This window comes from Parasteatoda tepidariorum, chromosome 1 (genome assembly GCF_982258835.1).
Source record: "Parasteatoda tepidariorum strain Cologne lab strain chromosome 1, Ptep-v5.0, whole genome shotgun sequence".
Taxonomy (NCBI): domain Eukaryota; kingdom Metazoa; phylum Arthropoda; class Arachnida; order Araneae; family Theridiidae; genus Parasteatoda; species Parasteatoda tepidariorum.
The window spans coordinates 125,736,415-125,758,043 of NC_141755.1; the positions used below are offsets into that span (position 1 = coordinate 125,736,415).

Here is a 21,629-nt window from a genome sequence, read left to right on the forward strand (position 1 = left end):
GAGGTGAAAAATTTAAACACCCCCGTAAAGTTCAATTCTTCATTACTGAAATAGGGAAGCAGAGAGGGCCCCCAAAGAAGTTTTTGCCCCGGGCCCTAATTAGGCTAAGTCGGACCCTGTTTGGGGGTACAGAAATGAAGATGTATCGTTCTGTGGTTCAGGTCAAAATCACGATCTGTGGAAGAGTGAATGAATGTATGAATGGGTCCGCCCTAGAAACGGGTGTGACGTATGGGTGTGGAAGAAGTCGAATTCTGGGTCATAGATGGGGCAGCTGGAAAACAACAACCATCTGACCCAATAGCCTACAACAACAAGAACAATTTTTACTAATTCAATTTTACTTAAATTGAATAAAAATATACATTCCAAATTTATGCAGTTGATTTTAATTTAAGTTGTATCGCTTTAAAGACAACGCGAAAAGAATGATCATAAAAAAAAGTTTCAGAATCACTAGTAATGCGGAATGTGATTTTTGCATTTTACTTAACTACTTTTATCATCACTTGAAAGAGAGCATTTTTTTTTTTTTCTTTCTAGAATCACCGCTTTCTTCGTTGTCCTCCTCTTTTTTATTTTTGTTTCTAAGATTTTTTATTTTTGTTTTCTGTTAAGAGATCGTTACATCAAAATTATTTTGTTGAAAGATGTTTTATTATATTAACACGAATTCGGTTCTGACCACATTGATAAAATTTAAACCCTTGCTCAGTTACCATGGCAACTTCCTCTGCACTTTCTTTTTTTCTTCCTTTAGTTTAAAAAAATTTTAAATATAATTTTGGGTTACTTATAAAAACTCGTACCAACTAGATTGTTCTATCTGCATTCTTTATTTTAATTCTAAATTATTATGAAAGTAAATACCATTTTATTGTAAAATGGTTAATAAGTTTTTTGAAAAAATGATAAGATCATGGGATTACTTTGTGAGAGTATTCATACTGAATCGGCCACTTTGATATCCGGCCTGACTGTCGTTTTTACCCTTAAGGGGGATCTGTTATTTGCGCATGAAATCACATGCATTTGAATTCGAGTATCATAACGAATTTCCAGACAGTTAAAACGATTAGAAGCAACGAAAATAAAAACCCGGTGTTTCCCTTTTTGCGGTGAGGAAAGGATAGGAAAAAATAATAAATAAATAAAATAACCAGGTTTTTATCACAGCACTGTCCAAAGCAGGCAGACAGCATTGTTGGTATATTCAACCTTGAATTCCTTTTTTTCTTCTTTCCCCCGCACATTTATTGTTTTGTTTTTATTTCCTCGCTGTTTTGGACTTTTCGAACGTTCTTTCACGCAAGGCGCGCGTCGGTTAGAAAGCGTTTGTTAAAGGGAATAGATCATATATTTGAAAATAAAAAAAATCGCGCGTTCACTGACCCATTCCACCTCCTCTCGCAAAATCTTGCAGAAAACGCAAGATACGAACAAGGATACAAAAAATAAAAAAGAGTTGAATCGATCCTTCGGTATCCCGGCAGCAGTCTAGACACGAGTCTAGACGGCCATTGTACTTGTAGAAGCCCGCCTCTGCTGCTCTACGATCGATGCCGCTTACAGCTCACCGAGGCACTTCGCTCTACGACTCCAGCCGCCATCTTCCACCGGAATTGGGAAGGTAAGAATTCATCTTCTTCATCCTCTTCTTCGGGGGTGACTACATCCCTCTGAAAGGGGTTGGAATCCACAAGTTGTTCTTTTTGGGGCAGACGTTTTTGAATTCCTAAAACATCGGACTTCGAAATTCTTCGGCTACCGCGATCGGTTGAAGCAGACGATACTTTTCTTTCTTAGATCGTTTCTTTAAAAAATAAATAAATATTTAAGAAAGTAACGGATGAAAGCAAACGATGTTTTCTTTTCTTTATTTTAATAAAACAATGCTGTAAATAATCGAAGATTGGGAGATGAATATATTTTTAAGCTTGTTTGCATTGATATTGTTCTTTAAAGTTGCACAACAATTGCCCAGAAAAAAATTTTCTAATGATAAGAATAATAAAAAAATCGTCCTTTTTTTTCTTTTTTAAGGAAGGTTTTAAAAAGTCTCTATCTTGTAAAAATACTTTTTTTTTTTTTTATTTTTTTTTTTACTGTTATTTTCTGAAAATGTATGTTGATAATCAAAATGGGTCAAGTTTTTGTTTATGGTCTAGGATAATATTTGTTATCTTATCAACCTAAAAATACTTATCATTTGGAGTTATCATTATAGTGTAGAACTATTATTGAATATTTTTAGATTTATTTTTCAAATAGACCAAAGCATTACTCAAGATGTTCTAATTATGCAATTATTTCTCAAATTAAAACGCTTGTTTTCTCTGTCGCTTTTTTTTTAAAAATTTTTTTGTTAAGTTGCCTAAAGGTTATTATAACTTAGTTGTTTTTTAAAATGTGTATACTAATTTTAAGTATGGTACGTTGCAATGTTTCTTTCTTATAATTTTTGAACATTAGTTTGTTACATAATGTTTTTCAAAAATATACAATTTATGGACGTCCCATCGTGAAAATATTTAAATACCAATACTAATCATAGTTTAAAATATTCGTTATCTAAGTTTTTATACGATTGTAAGTTGATACAATTTTCTGTTATAACTATTTCTTAAGATATTGTTGTCCTTTAAATATTTATTTTTATTCACTTTTTATTTTACGAACATATCAAATTTGTTTCATTGATTAAGGAAAGATTACAAGTATGTATTAAATGCTTATAATTTATATCAATGACCAAAAAAAAATTGCTATTTTTACTCTTATTTGAACTGAAAATAATAACTTTGGATAAAATGAACACCAGTCCATTAATTGTTTGGAATATTTTGTTCTGCGCAAAACTTTTTTTTTTTAATTGCTAAGAAATATCACTTTTTATTTCTTTTGTATTTAATTGGACTATTTATAGTCGTTTACTTAAAATTTCTTACTAGACTCCAGGTAGAAAAGAACCCCCAAAATTGATTATACTTTTTCAGCTAAAAAAATATTTGAAAATAATAGAATGTTTAAAAAAGGGCTGCATCACTAAATGCATATGTTTTTTTAAATATAATTTTCAAATCTATCCTATTTTCTAAGTTATTTAATTATAAAACTGTTTGTAATTATGAATGCATTTATTATGTTTGCTGTAATAATATTTTCATTGTGATAACAATTCTTTTTTATCTTTTACTGATTATAACTATACTTTCTTTTAATTTTTTCCCACTATATTTTACACCAATTCTGTTTCTGGTTAAGAAAATAAAACTACTATACAGTATTTGAAACGTTCAGTTGGTAGTGTTCATGCGGATATTGGAAACACAAGTTATCAAAATTATAATTTTTATTACCCCATATTTTATGAAAAGTACAAAACTGAAATCAAATAAATAGTTTTTATGCAGTGATTCTCACTTTTTTGGCGTCACTTTTGTGATTTTAGAAATTATATAGTTTAAAATTTGTAATGCTTTTTTAATTGCGAGTAAAGTTTAAATTTATATACATAAATATATATATATTTATATATAAGTTAAAATATTGCGAAAATATGGAAAATAATAAAAAATAATGACAGTAGAAGAAAAATTATTAAAATTATTTTTTTTAAAGTATTTAAAAAAATATTTTTTATTTATCTAAAAAAAAAAGTTATTAAAAATCCGGAAACAATTTGCACTTTTTTTTAACTTTTCCGCTCTTTAACGACGCGAACATCTTTGTCTTCGATAGTCCTGTCTCTGACAATCTTAAAATGTTAAAAAGATTCATTAACAAAAGAAAGAAATCTAAATATTAACTTACAAAAGGAAATAAAAGCTAACAATTAAAACAAGTTATACAATTAATAGTTATAAAAGCAACATTAACAGAGGATAACTAACAAAAAAAAAAACAAGTTGACACGCTAACAAAAAACAAGCTAATAATTAGCAAAAAAAAAAAAAAACAAGTTAACAAGGAATCACAAAAAATAACAATTAATGTAAAAAAAAACTTAACAATTAATAAATCTAAAAAACAAGCCAACAATTAATAACCAGCAAGAAAAAATTTTTTACGACTCAATATTATTGAAATTATCAAAAACCATCAAGCATTTCTCATTAAAGATATTCTTATTATTAACTTATAATGAATCCCTTAATAAAAGTGTTTTTGTAGTACATATTATTTCATTTCACATTCAAGATTATTATCATAAACTATATTACACTGTAGGGTAAGTAAACAACTTTTAAATTGTCAAATTTCAAAATAGTTAAATGCGACAAAAAAAAAATGGTTGAGAATCACTAGATAAAATTTCCACATTTGCCGGAGTTCATCACTCATTATAAAATCATGCCGGTGAAAATTACACACAAATGTTTTTCTTCATGGGTCTGTTTAGGGAAATTTGTGAAGTTTCCGTTAACGGACCCTTCACAAAATATCTTTCCATAAAAACGGACACTTCACAAAATAATTTATCTTTTAATCCGACCCTTCACAAATTTGTTTATCTTCATTATTGTTTTGTAAATTGAATAAACCTTTCCCGTAACAACAAAGAAGGAAGAAAGTAAGTTTCCCTTTTTAGTTTAAATTCTAAATGTAGTATTCTAAGAAAACATTTCTACTGTTACAAACACAGTGTGCACTTTCTTAATCAATGACATTTTTTTGCAAATAAATAATTGATAAATTCATATTTACTCATAAAATTAATTAATAGAATATTATGTAAATAAAAACTAATTTTAGGCAATTTTCTAAATAAAATTTTATAAATTTAAAAATTTTTTCGATTTGCTTAATGCGCAACACATGAAAAGTGATACATAACTGAGTTGTGTTATTTAAAATATGCCAATTGAAAATATTGAAAAGGTGAGTGATTTTTGTTTCCATTATTCGTCCGAAATGAATATTCTGCGTTGAGCAGTATAGGCTAAATGCCAAATATTTGTATGTTGCATCTCTAATTTAGTAGCAGCCATTGCTGAGCATAATCTTGTATCTATTTACAATTTAAAAATTTCTTGAAAAGGTTTTTTAGAAATTTTTGCAATAACAGGACCCTATTTGCACGAAGTTCACAAAAGCAGGACCCTGGTTGAAAGAATGTGACTTAAAGCTTATTTTATATTCACAAATCATGAGTAGTTTTTTTAAACAAAAAACAAAAATTACTAATTACTACTTATTTACATTAAAACAAAAAATCTTTACAAAAAACAGGACATTTCACAAAATCTCTGGACAGACCCCTGGGAATTCTCCCCCAATCAAAATGAACAACTTTGATGACTGTTTGAAAAGGGTGTGTTTAGAATACAAAACTAAAAATTGACACAATATTATTTCACACATCATTAAAACTGAGCAAGTTTTGAAAAAACATCAATATTTACATTTTAAACTAATTTAAAATATGAGATTAAATTATTTAATCGCAGAAAAAAAAAATGAAACTCTTAACATTCATCTAACTGGTTATCAGTCTTTTTGTCTATGAATGGCTCTTATTATACACATTTCACAATAATAATCACAATTTCTTTTAAGTTAAATGTTCAAAAGATCTCAAATTGAATCTCCTTGAGAAAGAAATTTTTTTTTCTTCCTCCAATATGAAATCGTAAGAATTTTTGGAAATCTATAGCAGCTGCATTAAGCTATATAAAATAGATTATTTTTACTATTGAAAATAAACAATGAAAGAGTTTTTTAAAAAAAAAAAGGATGTAAAAGAAAGTAACGAGTTTTCAAACATCACAGCAAATATTTAACTTTTTCTTTTGTCTGATTATCGCCAAGGCCCGATTATCGCCTAGGCCCATTAGGCATGAGCCTAGGGCCCACAATTTCTGAGGAGGCTCAAAAATTAATTGAAGGTCCTCAATGTTACTATTAAATACTTGAAGGAACAGTTTTAGAAAAATGCATTTTCTTTATATTATGATACAACCAAAGTCACGTAAACATTGCACTAATCAAATTCGAAAGTATGGTGCTTCATGTTAATTTAACTAATGACACAGCGAAATCCATGATAGTTCTTGTTTGTGAATGTTTTTAACTATTTTTATTTGAACACAACATGGTTTCATTTTTTATAATTAGCTTTTATATATATTTAAGATCAAATTTTAAAGCAGGAAAAATGTATACGTTGAATCGGAACAAAACAGGAAATTCTCATTCAACTATTTGTTGAAAAAATGTAATAAAAAATCTTTTTTAAAAGTCTATTGCATTGAATACTTTTAAATGTATCTACTATTGAATACTATTAAATGTTTTGAGTATAACTCTTTCATTGATTATGAATTTTAATTTTTTAAAATGTGTTATTTCTAAATAAACGTGTAATTTTCTATGAGTTGATATAATTTTGGCTTTTTTGGATATTTTTTATGTGTTAATGTAATTTTTAATCAAAATTATAATGCATACATGCTGAACTTATCGTTGAAACTAATAAAAGCTGGGCTAACTTTGTGTTGGTTTAAGTACTAAATTAAAACTAATTACAGCTTACAATAAAAAATAATTCAGCTAATCAGTGACTTTAAGCAAAAATCACTGATATCAATTGTTTGTGATCACCAAACTATTTTTATTTTGACTTAACATTGTTTTGTTGTTTTATATTTTGCTTTAATATATGCATGCGTAAACTTTATCTTAAAAAAAAAAAAATCTTGAATTGTCTGCTTTCGAAATTTCGTAGAATGTTTCTCTTGAATCATGCAGTTCAACAGATTTTTTTTTTTTATTGTAAGGACTACTCTTTAGTTATTTAATTTCAAAATGGTGGGCCTGTATTTGACTTGATCGGTCCCTGATTATAGCAGCAAATTTGGCAGTTTCGATAGTATGAAATCTGAAAAGTCATCAAAGGAATGCGAAGGCACAATCAAAACTTTGCCCTCAACATAGATTTTTATTTTTGCTTCAAAAGGTACGCGAGGAAAGATTAATTTATTGATCATGAAAATTGCAGCTCACAAGTAAGATACTGTTTTTAAATTCAATACCAGGACCAGGGCTCGAAAAACCACCCGTCCGCCCGTCCTCGGCGGTCAAAAATTCCCCGCGGACAACGAATTTCTCGAATCCGACGTCCGCGCGGACGGCCCATTTCCCGTTAATGTTCGTGATACATTTTCAGTTTTTGTTGGAATATATCTTAAATTTTAATGGTTGTCATTAAAATTTAAGATACATAACATCGTTAAACACCAGAAAATTTCAGCCCTCCAGCGAAAATTCAGCCCATAAAGGCCTAATGCAGCAAAATGACCCACAATACAGCAACATACAGCGCATGGTGGAATTGATGTTTTCTCTGTCTGGAAGTACTGCAACAGTTGAAATAGGCTTTTCAGCGATGAACTTACAAAAAAACACATTATATACTGTTCTTAAACAAGAATCGTTAAAAGCAATTATGAACATCTATCTAAATGGAAAACCCCCTTCAGATTTCTGTGCAGAAACCTCTAAAAATCATTGGCTTGATTGTGGAACTGGCAAACGTCCTACTTGATTCTTTAAAAAACGCTGTACCCTCGGATAAATTGACATTCCAGATAACTTGACCTTTGTCATTTAAATTATTTCATAAAAGAAATAAATTATTTCATAAAAGAAATACTAGATTATTATTAGTAACTTAGTATTTCATTTATTACTGTATAATGTAATCCTAGTATTTTTAATCCTTGTAACTACTAATTCATTGTGTAATTTATATAAATGTTAGTATTAAATAAGAGAAAATTATATTTTTATTTATTTAGAAGCTACGGGTTAATTTTAAAGGAGGACGGGTACGTTGTTGGGCAAGCCGTCCTCGGGGACGGGTGAAATTTCTGAGTTTTTTCGAGCCCTGACCAGGACCGTCTTAAAAGCAGGGCATCGAAATATTTTGGGTTCCTATAACATGTCATATACTGCTAAAAAATTTCACATGCATAAAATAAAGCATTTTTAAGGTATGCAATAATTTTAACAAACATATATCACCCCAAAAAATTCAATGCACATGAAATAAACCATTTTTAAACTATGCGTACTTTAAAAAAAAAATGAGATGCAAACCAATTGTAATCTTAAATAATAAAATAATTTTCAAAACCATAGAAGCTAATTAAAGTAATTAAATTTAAAAATAAAGGTTTAACAAATACAAAAAAAAATCGAAAGGTATGAATTCACAACTATTAAAATCAGTTATTAAAACATCTTCCAATGCAAATAACCAGTTTTAAAAGTTTCTCTCCTCATTCTTTCGATGTGATTACTTTATTTAACTCATTATAAATACTAAAGAGAGCATGCTAGGGAGACATTATGAGAGTTAAGTACCTAAAAACTTCATTTTACCGTAGAAAAATATATTTTGGTTGACTTTTTAAGTTTTCCTGGTGATAAACAATTCAAATTATTAGTGTTTGCTTGATAATCAATCACTATTGGTTGAAAAAAAAAGGGCTCACTTTTTACGCGAGAATATTTTTATTTTAAAAAATATATATATATAATTCAATGTTGTTTATTCCTAGTTTTTTTTTTTTTAATACACTTTATGAAAAGTGAGATTCTAAATGCCGCCCTGAGTGTTTGGTTCCCCCGGGGCACTGCCAAGATGTGCCCATGCTCAAGGACGGTAGAACTGTTGAATCATCCGATTTTATCTAAAATGTTTTACTGTACACGAAAATTCATTTCTGTGTTATGAATCGAAAGTGAGTAAGGGAGTTGAAATATTATTCTAGCCAGAAAGGAAATCAGCTTTTTATACCGATATTTATACAAAAAAAAAACAAATCATCTAAATGTAATTAAACATATAGCACTACTATTTCAGCCAAAGCACATCGATTATTATCTCTGTTGTGAAAATCCCCAGAGAATCTAAAAAGGAAAAAAAAAATGTAAGTAAGAATTAATAACAACTGGAACTGGCTGTAATTGTGCCACAATTAATTTGAAAAAAAAAAAAAAAAAACATTTTAAACGTTACATTAGCAAGAAGGGGTCCAAACCATGGAGGCCCTATTGTACTACCTCCTTTATTTTGGGGGCAGAAAATAACTAAATTTGCAATTTTTCTTAAATGTGTTTCTAAAAAATTCTTCTCTATTTTCTTCGACAACTAAGCAGATTTGATGATTTCATTATCCGTAATGCTTTGTTGGAATTCGATAGCCTTCGTGTTTTTCGGTAGTACTAATTTGACTTCTCATAAACACCCCTAACGTATGTACTTTTTTTTTTAAACTTTATTTATAAAGTTATTTTTTTGACTTCATATATAATTTCTTATAAACTACTTCATTCAAATACTTCATTTACATATTTCGCATTTTCATCAAAAAAAATACATATTAAAAGTTACGGAACATCCTGGATATGATTCCCAAATTATGAAAAATATTCCGAATTTATATCTTAATTCTAAGAGATAATACCTTTTCCATGATTATTTCACCATGCCCTTTGCTTAAAAGGTTTAAATCTTTCATCCTCTCCCAGCACCCCTTACCATGATAAAAAATTTAGTATTATGAGAATTTTAGTTGCAAGAACAGTTTTGAAATACTTTTAGAAAGTAAAGTCTGTATTTTGTTAAAATATCTTTTTAAAAAAATATTTATTTGATTTCGAAAAATTCTCGAATTCAATAGCCTATGTGTTAAAATGATAGCAATCAAAGTACTTGTATATTGAAATTGTAATATTTTATAATTATAATATGAATAGTAATGTATTATAATTACAACACATTTTCTTTACAATTAAAATTTTTGTAGCAATTTACCACAAAATTTCCTGCCTGAATTTCTCGCTCCATCCTCTGCCTTACATTTCGAAGGCAAATAAATTGCGCCTAATTCGTTTTATCTTTTTTTTTTTTTTTTTGTTTGTCAAATCGAAAATGAATCCGATTAATGCATTATTCATCTAGTTTTGTATAAAAATATAAAATTTTTAAAACATGTAAAAAAACAACAACATAATTTTGATAACGCAAAAAATATTCATTCATTCCCGATAAAAGTGAAAGGTTTTTCAGATAGGATAGGTATAAAGAGAGGTTTTTTCAATGCGGCCAATGTGAGAAAACCCACTGGGTCTTTTCGGGTTGTCCCCATCTTTGCGAACCCTGCCTGAAACCACGAGTTTATTTTTTTATTTATAGTTATGATTTTAAAGCGTGTTAATATAAAATTAAACAATTTATAATCGACGGCAATTGAAATAAAATAAAAAAAATTGTACTGAAATCAAAATGAATGGAGAGATGGTACTAAATCGCTGAAGGTAAATGTGTTAAAAAAAAGCCAATGATAGTCAATAGTTATTATTTGAAGTAAAATAGTGTACTAAATGAAGAAATGGTACTAATGAGTACAGTCAGACTAACCGATCTTCCTCTCCATGTAACGTTTTGATTCCAAATCTATTTTTATGTTTATAACATGATTCATACAATGTAGTGCCGCCACTCTATGTAATACAACATCGGGACAAAGAAATATATTAAAAGGCTGCTAGAAGAAGTACCGATACTCAGGGTGCCTCTCACCATAGTTTAATCAGGAACACTGTGTGAGTGATTTAAAACAATATTTTCAGAAAGCGGGAAATAGAAACTATGTAGCTACAAAGTAGGATTTTTTTTTTTTTTTTATGAAACTAAAAGAACCGTTTTAGCGTGGAACAAATTAAAACTGTTCTTTTCGTTAACCATTATATCCAGCAAAGAGACATTTTCTATTGATTTTTGAAAATTTCGAGATTACTTTCATAAATGACTGCTGCTTCGTTGAAAGACCAAATAACTGCTTATTGAATATTATTAATTATGTTTTATTACATTTTTCGCAATCATTAGGTTTCTAAGAAAACATAATTAATAAAATAGGTGGAATAAAAAAAAAACTTTTAAGTATTTATTGCCTTATCCCTATTACCTATCAGACTCATCCAAATATTCTTAATTGCGATTTTGATTAAATTCTTATTAATATTTGTCTTTTTAAACTTGACAATGGAAAATAAATTTTTCTTCAAATAGATGGAATACCTCAAGGCTTTTTCATCACTTCTAGCTAATTTATTATTCACACCATTCATGATTCACATTCATTTAAATACTACTTTTAATCAAATAAATAGAATGAAAAGAATTTAAATTAATGTATATTTATTCAAAAAACATAGAGACAAACAGTTCCAAAATTTGATTAAAAAAAACAATGATATCCAACTAAGGTAATTACATTCTATATAAAATCATTAATTGTATGTTATAATTAATAATGAGTTTATTAAAAATTTATTTCTTAACTAAATTTACATTTTAACGTTGTGCAAATCCAATCCGGGCAAATCTGTGGCTAAAAATCTTAAGATTAAAGGATTTTTTCAGTCAATTGTTTATCAGTAAATGTTTATAATTTCTCTAAAAATCATTCAAATTAAAATGTTATCATTAAAATTCGATATTTTATTAGTTATTAACTTTGAATTATCCAGTAATTACCTTCCGCACATTCAGTTTCGAGCCAATCCAGGGTAACTGTCAAACGTTCTGAACTTCAGCAAAAACGCGCCATAAGAAATATCCCATTGTCATTTATTTAGTATTATCTTTTATTTTCATAATTTGCAATCTGACAAACTTGTTAAAAAAAATTTTAAATAATTTTTGCAAGATGCGGTAAGTGAAAGGACATTCGCTTTGTATATTTTGTGTTATATCGTGTGAATTTTTCTTGAATTTTTATTTTCTAATTTTTTACTTGATAAGTTTTATTTTGTATTTTTCGATTAATATGTTTTTTTTTCCTTCCAATTTTTCTTGTTTCGTTGCGTCTTCATTGTCTGTTACAGTTTATTGTAAATTTATTTGTAATAATGTACAAAATAAATTTTTATAAATTTATTTGTAATCTACTCACGTTTTTCTCTCATTTTTTATAATATGCTTTAGATATAAGTCTTGGAACATAAACAGAGTTATTAACAATAGTAAAATAAATATTTTTCACGAATGCAAGATATGTTTTTAAAAATGGTTATTATAGAAAACTTTGGTTATTTTAGATAACAATAAGAGGGATTTTTAAAAAGGTCTCGTGTTGATTTTCAATAGACGTCACGATTTCTTGAAAAATATTTTCAATAAGAACATTAGGTAAATTATAATTTTAGAGTTTTCTCTTTTATTTCCAATAGTTAAGTGCAATGAAGCATCAAAAGTCTTACCAACTTTTTCACATTTTGTTGTTTTAGATAATAATAATCTAATTTTCAATGAAAAACACTGAATTATCATTTTAAAGTTGAGTTTTCTCTTTTATTTCCAATTGTTTAGGATATTGAAGCATTAAAAGAGATTTTTTTAATTAACAATGATTTTTAAAAAGATCTCGTGTTCACTTAATAGAGGTCACAATTTCTTGCAAAGATATTTTCAATAAGAACATTAAATTATCATTTTAGAGTTTTCTCTTTTATTTCCAATGGATATTGAAGTATGCGATAATGTTTATGGAAATGGGAGATAAAGTGGGATTTTGGATATCACCTTTAAAAATATCGATATTTCATTATAAATAACTATATATTAATTTATATATTTAATGAATTAGTTTATAATTTCTTTCAACCTAACTCATTTAAATGATGATACATGGGTCGCTATATTATTATATTCAATGACAGTATTCACAATCAAATATTTACGGTGTTTAGTAAAAATGATTTTAAAATTAAAAAATATTGATATTTTTCGATTTATTGGGAGTCAAAATATGCTTTTAAAAGTACTTATTTTCATTCTTAGGATGCACGTTTTAATTTTCATAAATCTTGGACCTACAATCTATAGTATATCTATCAAGAAAACGATAATACAGTTTGTTTATGTGAATTTAATAAATATAAATAAAATCTTGTAAAGTACTCGTGAATTCTTTTTTTATAACCGTCGTTGAACAACCTACCCAATTTACTCATGTTCAACTCCGTAGCCTTGTCATTTTGAACCCAATCCAGAAGACAAGGAAATTCCTGGATCAAGTATTGGCAGACATTTGCCTTTCGTGGATGACTCTTTGATGGAACTAATCCACATTTACGTGGAATGGAACACCACGAAAACCTCCCGCGTTTAGTCCGGTGGCAAGGTTACTTCTCCCATGATCCCACTGAGGATATTTTACGTCAGCACTGTGGTGGGTGCAAGCTGGAATTCGAACCCGGCCCCCGCCTCATTGAAAAGCTCTGTCACGGACCAAGTTATTGGTATCAAAAAAGTTGTCTAATTTCATGAGTTTACTGATGATTTTAGTGTGGCAGGATAAATGATTAGAAACCTTTAATTATTTCTTTCATGGTGTGAATATTTTTAGACTACTTATGGTGCAGCTAATTGATGCTTAGTTATAGATAGTAAAGGTTTTCCCACCTCTTAATGCTATTTTGCCAGACATCTTTCGTCACAGACACATTTATGCTCAAGAGGTTATGGTTGGAACCCTTCTAAGATTCCACCCAATATACGCCTAATGAATTTAAAATAATATATATTTTTTTTTATCATTTTATTGTTTCTAAATTTTAAAAAATAAATAAACGTCTCTATTTCGAGCGATCTTTAACATTTCATTGGTGAAAACTGCTATCAAATCATCCCTTACTCTTCCCCTCCCCCCATCAGAGGAAATATTCGTCCCTATTACTGACCGAGGCAGTGGCTATGTTTTGGGGATGAAACCCCCTCCGAAATGAAGCATTACTTGAATAATGAACTAGTGTAAAGTGAGAAGGATGTAAATGTAAAAAAGTTCTCATTATTTATATATATATATATATACAAAGTGCAAAAATAAATAAATGAACAAGTAAAAATCTGGAAAACGAGAGATATAATCTTTTCATCAGCTCACACAATTATATCCGCGAAAAAGAGTGCACTCCCTTTTGCGGATATAATCGTGTGAGTTGACGAAAAGATTATATCTTTCGTTTCCCAGATTTCCCCTCTTTTTTTCGGATTTTTATTATTTTTATTTTTTTCCCTTTTTTTATTGTTCTGTAATTTTTTCCATGTTTTCTCTACATTTTGAACTTATTTTATGAGTTACTTTCTTATGCGCAGTAAATAAAACGTATTGTTTTTCTTAATTTTCTTCGTTTTTTTTTCCTTTTTGTGTTTATTTATTATGCTTATATATTAGATGGAGATAACAGAATATGAAGTAAAAAAAAAAAAAACGATGGTTAACGAGGAGATTCTTTTCAGAACATCACTGATAATAAATCACACAAAAAAGATTTAAAAAAAAAAATAAATTTAGTTTCCTCACATTGAATAAGCCGAGAATATAACCTTAAAGTATATATAAAAAATGAATGAAAACAATGCTTTCGAAAAGCAGATACAAAAATTGTACATCCTTCCTAACACACACGACTTCTTCACTCATTTGGATTGTTTTAAAATACGAGGAGATAGGCCGCCATTTGGAACATAGTTAAGGCACGAAAAGTGGTCGAAAGTTTGCATATTTCTTCCTACTTATAGTTCATCTTTCGCAAAAACTATTCTGTCGATTGAATTTTGTCTTTTGAAATGACGTACATCAAATGGGTGATCCCAGGCACTCCTATAAACAAAGTAATGAGTATCCAATCCTACGACAAAATATTTATTCGGAAAATGTATATTTTTGTGAATTAAAATATCGTTTGCGCAAAGCACTATTTAAAGTGAGACCTTTCGAACCCATACGATTGAGTTCTAGAATTTTGAAATTTAATCAGCAGATCAAAAGTTTTTTTAAATGCACTTTCCAGTGATCCATATTTCGCCTTATCCATGTGGATGTAATATTAAAGAACAACAGGTTAAATAGGGTGGTTTTGGAAATATGGACTGCATTTCACTTATTATAATTTTAATGTTCGGTATCATTTTATTTTTATTCAAGACATTAAATCTGTTGAGTGATTTTTGACGAGGCTTTATTTTTACAATCTGACAAAAACAGGTTCACCATTATTCACCATTCAGATGTGTCACAAAAATGATACCTATTCCAAAAAGCCCCTTAAAGATAGTGTGAAAAGAAAAGCGTTGATTGAACTGTATATTGAAGTGTGTCATAATCTGTTTATCCTCATCGATCTGTCGTCACCCTAGAATGCGCGTTTAGAATGCTTTTCCCAACAATACCGCCAAGTTTGAAGACTAATTCATTCCACCAAAAAAAAAAACTACTAGAGGTATTTTGGTTTTTGAGACACATTGTTGTAAAGTTGAAAAATAAATAGAGGGATTATAAACAGTTATAACTATTTAACGAAAAATAATTTATCCATAAGATTAACACTCAGATGGAACTTTAAAATTTCTTTAGATAAGGCGCATGCGCAAGATAATGAGTGAAAATGGCGAGTCCCGCGCATTCTGCGTGTTAGAATTTGACAATTGGGTATACTATTGCCTACGTAACAGGTTGTGTTATTCCTACTAATTTTAACCCATGAACGGTATTTTCTGCGAGCCTAACTTCAAGCCACAAATAAACAAACGAAGTGTTTGATCGTTTAAATAGCTGCTCGCCAGATTTTATTGCATTATAAAGAAAAGTAATTGATATTCGATTTTTGATTAATAATTGATTTATGTGGATAGTGGCATTTATGTGGATAGTGGCATAGAATTTAGCATTGCGTCATGGTAAATGTTATTCCTACAAAGTGGAAGTAGTTGTGTTTTTTAAAAAAAATACCCAATTGTCATTCTGTTATGACAGTGCAGAGAAAATTTTGTCCGCGTTACAATCAAGAACCTCCGACAACATACGCAGACATCCCAAAAACAATGTTGTTATTTTATTTTATAACTGTCGTTGAACAGCCCGATCCTATTTAAGGTTTATGACACTCCGTAGCCTTGTCATTTTGAACCCAATTCCACGAGGGAACTCCTGGATTAAGTATCGGGAGAAATTTGCCTTCTTGATGCAACTCACCCAGCATTTGCGCTACATGAAGAATAATCGAAACGATTGAAGAACTGAAAGTTGCACAAATGCTTGAGAATAGACGTTGTGACCAATGTTCCTTCTAGATTCCGTTTTATCGATAAATTCTTTTTCATTGAGTTCAGAATTACCCTCTCGCTTTCTTATAAGAACATAATTTGTTACACTGTTTGAAAATGAATTCTATCCAATATTTTATTTTATGACTGTTGTAAACCCTAATCTCATTTCATACAAAATAAGTCCACGTAGAATTTCTTATGCTCATAAATGCCATTAAAACACATTTGAAAATAAAATTTAATCCATTACTTTGTTTTTAATCTGAAACTATACGGTTGTGTAATATAGCCTGTCATGTGGCAAAGAAGGAAGCTTTATTTTTAATAATGCCTCCTAATGTTCCAGCATCTCCATTTACCCGATAACTAATAAATTTTATTTTTATTCTCACTGAAATTTACAAAAACAATTTCAAACAGGAATTGAAGTATATTTTCAAATATTTAAAAATCACAATAAACGTTTCCACCGATTAAAATATTGTGTGTTTTGTGTTTTTGGTGAAAAGTAAAGGATTGTATTAAGCGCAGACGGGAAATCTTATACTTCGGGACATTATCAGTTCAACGACCTGTCGATCCCGAAGTTCTTTGGGACGCATTCCAGGAAAAAGGAGAAAATCAGGAGCAGTGACCTCGAAGAGAGTGTCTGGACTTCAGACGGTCTCTTCAACACGGTCGATGCGCACCTCTGTATTCTCTCTTAAAATGCAGTTTAAACTTAAATAATAATAATAGTTCGTAAAAACATTATTTTAATGTGATGACGAACGAAAAAAGAAAAGAACTGAAATGAAGAAGTTTTTTTTTCTTGTTTAAAATAGGACCCGCTCCAATGACTAAAAAATCATTTCTACATTATTTCGTACCATTTGAACCATAATTAAAATAGAAGAAATTTTATGAAAGGAAACAAATTGCTTACAGGGCTCAATTTTAATCCGAATTGTTTATTACTCTTACAGCGTATTTAGTGCTCCAAATAATAATAAACGGTGAACAACTTTTAATTGAGTGATAAATTTTTTCCGTTTTAAACATTCCCAACAGTGTTGATGGAAAATTTCTCTTGGACAGTGAATTATTTGGCAACATTTTCCCTGAACAGTAGATTATTTGACACATTTTTTCCTAATTGATTGACGTCATTTCTACTGAACATTTGATTATTTGACACATTTTTCTCTGATTGATTGACGTCATTTCTACTGAACAGTAGATTATTTGACACATTTTTCCCTGATTGATTGACGTCATTTCTACTGAACATTAGATTGTTTGACACATTTTTCCCTGATTGATTGACGTCATTTCTGCTGAACAGTAGATTATTTGATAAAATGTTGTCTGTATGTGGGATAATTTGTCAAAATTTCTTCTGAGGAGTGGAACATTTGATAAAATTTTATCTGTAAGATGGATTATTTGACAAAAATTCGTCTGAACGGGGGATTATCTGGCAAAGTTTCTTCGAAACGGTGTATTATTTGACTAAATTCCTTTTAAAAGGTGGATTATAGGATCAAACTTTCTTCTAAATGATAAGTTATTAGACAAAATTTCTCCTGAATAGTGGATTATTTGACGAAAATTCCCCTACGCACCGCAAAGATTCTACAATGTAATATTCATAATAAAGAGTTTAGACCTTAATAATAGTGGAGAATGCACTTTAAAATATGAACTAAATTTAAAAAAATAAATAAAACAAAACCCCTGAAAAATAGGGTCTTTATAGTTCAGTCAAGGATCGTTAATGTTCCTTTTATTTTTTTAACATTTTAACCTGTAACTAGTTACTTCATTAAAAAGAATTTTTAATTGTTTGCAATACAAATTTTTACATAATTTATTTTATATGTTATTTTAAATGACATAATTTGGAAGAGATACTTTCTGAAATTTGTTTTATAGCAAAAAAATGCTTTCAATAAAATGTAAAAAAAAAAGTCATATTTTTTAATTTTTATTTACGGAAGAGTAAGTAGTCAGTTCAAAAATCGGAAATATCACTTTAAAAACTTCATAATTCTAAATTATGCTAGATTTTATAGAATCTTACAAAAATGGTTTTAAATAAAATGCTCTATAATTTTCGTAGGACACAAGCCAAAGATTCATATAAAAACATCCATTTTAGTAACGATTGAAAATAAATCTTAATAATTATTTCAATTTTTATTTCTATAAGAATACTAAACTATGTAAAATAAGCCCAGTTCTACTTTTCGTTTAATAATGGTTATTGAGTTAGAAACACTTTTAACAAATAACAATTTTAGTTAAAAGGGTGGTTTATCATGTTATCATTATTTTTCAACAAAAAAAAAATCTATCGTTTAGGATTTAAAAAATAAACCACAAAACATGGTACTCAATTAAAATGTTTATTTATATATATATATGTATTTTTTTCACTTGGTCTTAATTGCTCAGAAGTTAAAAAAGTTTTTTTTTCTCTTAAACGAAAATAGTTTGAGTAAACTCTCAAAAAAATAATCGGGCTAGAATTATTTGAATATTTTTAATGTAAATAGTGAATACACGAAGGAGCGGCTTTCATTTATTAATCAGAATTTTTCATGGGGAAAATCGAGACAGAAACTACATCATTTATAGTAATATTTTTTAGCCCCCCTCAAGAAAAAAAAACAATTAAGATATATATTTGGAAAATAATAAATGACACTTAACAGCTATTATATGAATTATGAATTAAATCAAAAAGATTTAGAACCATATTTGGAAATTTCTTGTGAAATTGTACGAATCTTCATAGTTTTTAACTCATTTTAATGTAAATAGTCAACATACTAAGCAGAAGTTGGTTTATATTTGCATTTAGGAAAAGATTCCTTTTATCAGTTATTTTTTATTTTATTTAATAACAGAATGGCGAGACGTAAACTCTATGATATTCATATTTTTTGACCATGATGTATCAGGTATTAACAAGATTATATTTATTTTAAAAAATTGATTATGAAGATTAGAAACATTCGTATTTTTCTTGACATCGCGTGCATCTTGGGATTCTTTTAAGATACAAAGGAAAATATCAATTTTTTTTTGTTTAGAAAATTTATACAAATATTTAAATGTTTTAAGAATGACTTAACTGCCTAATGTGTGTTACTGAATTATATACGTAATAACTACTCACGGAAGTTCCATTTTTGGAGATAATTTTCTTAAATCTCACAGATGTGCAACCTAATCAACTCGGTAGTTTATAAAAATATTGGTTATAAAACCATTATACTTATTAAAAGCTGACTTGTGCGTGTATTAAATAAAATAATGACAGTAAATAAACTCTTCTTTATGACTAAAATCCAATCTTTTTAAAGAAATAAGTTATTTCTCTGAATTCTTTTGTCAAACATTGCATCGATTTCATATCCTATGGGAGGGTGAGCAACATTTTGATAAAATAAATCAGCGCAATTTTTTATATTTGTTCTCTTAAACATTCGTTTTAAAAATTCAGTTTTAAATGATAATTTATTTCTTGGAGTCTCAATGATTGTATCGAAAAACATCGATGATGATAAGATTTAAACTAAATGTTTGCTAAAAAATAATTTTAAAAGAAATTCTTTATAGTATACATACCTTTATCAATATTTATATAAGCTTAATGTGACAGGTAGAATAAAATGGCAATTCCATTAAAAGAATGAATAGTAAGACTTTTTAAAATTCTATCTATTTATGATTGTTTTGAGCTTAATGTATCAAAAGATTTTCAATTTTCTCTTTTGTTTGAAAGTTTTGCATTTTAATTGTAATTTTTATTCGTAAGCCTTCACGCTATTTTGTACGAAATAATGACACAGTTGGTCATTTTTATTGTTATTGACATCGCCGGCCTTCATTTCACCGATAGATCGCCGACATTTTGCTGACACCATTACTTGGCCGACAAGATCAATCTATATTCTGTACCGAATATCTTTCATCTCTGAACATTTTTTTATGAACTCATTATTTTGCGGAAATTTAATTACTCAAAACGCTCGTTAAGATATTATTTTTGATTTATTTTGGATTCAGAAACATTTTGGAAATTATTTAAAAAATCAAAAAAACAAAACAAATATTTTAATTGAGAATAATTGTTATGACTGTGAGGCGTTTGAAAACACCAATTACTATGCATAATTTAGTTTTTCCTAAAACAATTAATTTCTTACCAAACTCTCTAACTATCAGGTTTATAGTAAAACATGCATAGCACAAAAAAGATTGACTGTAATATTGGTTATATTACAAGTTATATTGATCAAGATGTACGAGATCTTATCGGCGGAATGATTATGTCAGCGAAATAATTGTCTTTGTGTAATGACATGTTGGTGAAAAGCTCGTGTCGGTGAAGTGATTACAAAAATATAATTAAAAAATTATCTTATGAGTTTTTGTGAGACGAAAGGGACTTTTAACTATCTTATCATCCATTTATATATTCAACATCCAAAATATCGTTAAAAGCTTTAATCTAAATTTTGAAATACATTTCCGTTGGCAAACAATTCTTTTCATTTTCAGTTAATTTTCATTCATTTTTTATCCATCTCAGCAAAATACATGTTAATGAGTTTGTTATCAATCCGAGGTGATTTTTTCGATGAAATTATGGCATCTGTATAATATTGTTCGTTGATGAAATATCTTTCAAAATTAGAAGATTTTAATTATATTTATTTAATACTAGCCGCCTAAGGCGGCCAGCTGTCCGCCACGCTGAAGGTTTTCACAAATAAAGTTTTTTAAAACATAGTGGACAAAGATTAGAAGATTTTAAAGATTAGTGGACAATTAAAGTGTTCCTGTCCAGCAATTTTGTCTTCCTATCCAGTTCTGCTGCAGATGTGTTATAGCTCTTGAGGATGTTAGAAATTACATAGCTACAACGCTTAAGAAAAAAAAACTAAAATGCTAAATACATGAAAAGAACACGAAAACGAATAAATTTTTTATGGTATCAATTTCTATTTCTATATAATTTTTTATGGTATCAAATTCTATTTCTATATCTGTTACGTCAAGCACTCAGGTATTATAATTTGATCTAGTTGTGCTTGTATAATTTTGATCTAGTTGCGCTTTCTACGTCATTTTGTTAACATCGTTTGGTTTGTTATTTAACATCGTTTGGTTTGTTATTTCTAAGTTAACTTTCAAAAAATTGGCTGGCATCAGCATTTTTATTCTTTAAGTTGTTTATTTTTTCTTTTGGAATTCGTTCCTTTTTAGCGAAATGTTTTTCAACCTAATTGAATTCTTTGCCGACTGTTCTCTGTATATATAAAGAAAATAAAATAAATATTTTTAAAGTGTTGTGAAAAGAATTTTTAGTTGTACAAAGTACTACAATATCGCCATAAAAATTATCGTCTTCGCTTAAGGAAAAAAAAATAGAGCGTGGAAAGAAGAAGAAAAACTTATTATAACAATTATGAACAGTGACAAATATATCAAAGCGAAGCGTTCTATTTAC

At 28.7% G+C, this 21,629-nt stretch overlaps 1 long non-coding RNA gene across 1 annotated transcript in view; it reads left to right on the forward strand.

Moving 5' to 3' along the window:
* Positions 1-1,217: 1,217 nt before the first annotated feature.
* The window catches only part of LOC147816900 (uncharacterized), a 58,862-nt gene continuing 38,450 nt past the window's right edge, over positions 1,218-21,629 (forward strand). The window contains exon 1 of the long non-coding RNA XR_015429484.1: positions 1,218-1,630. This is a non-coding gene — a long non-coding RNA (uncharacterized LOC147816900). The remainder of the gene's footprint in view (positions 1,631-21,629) is intronic.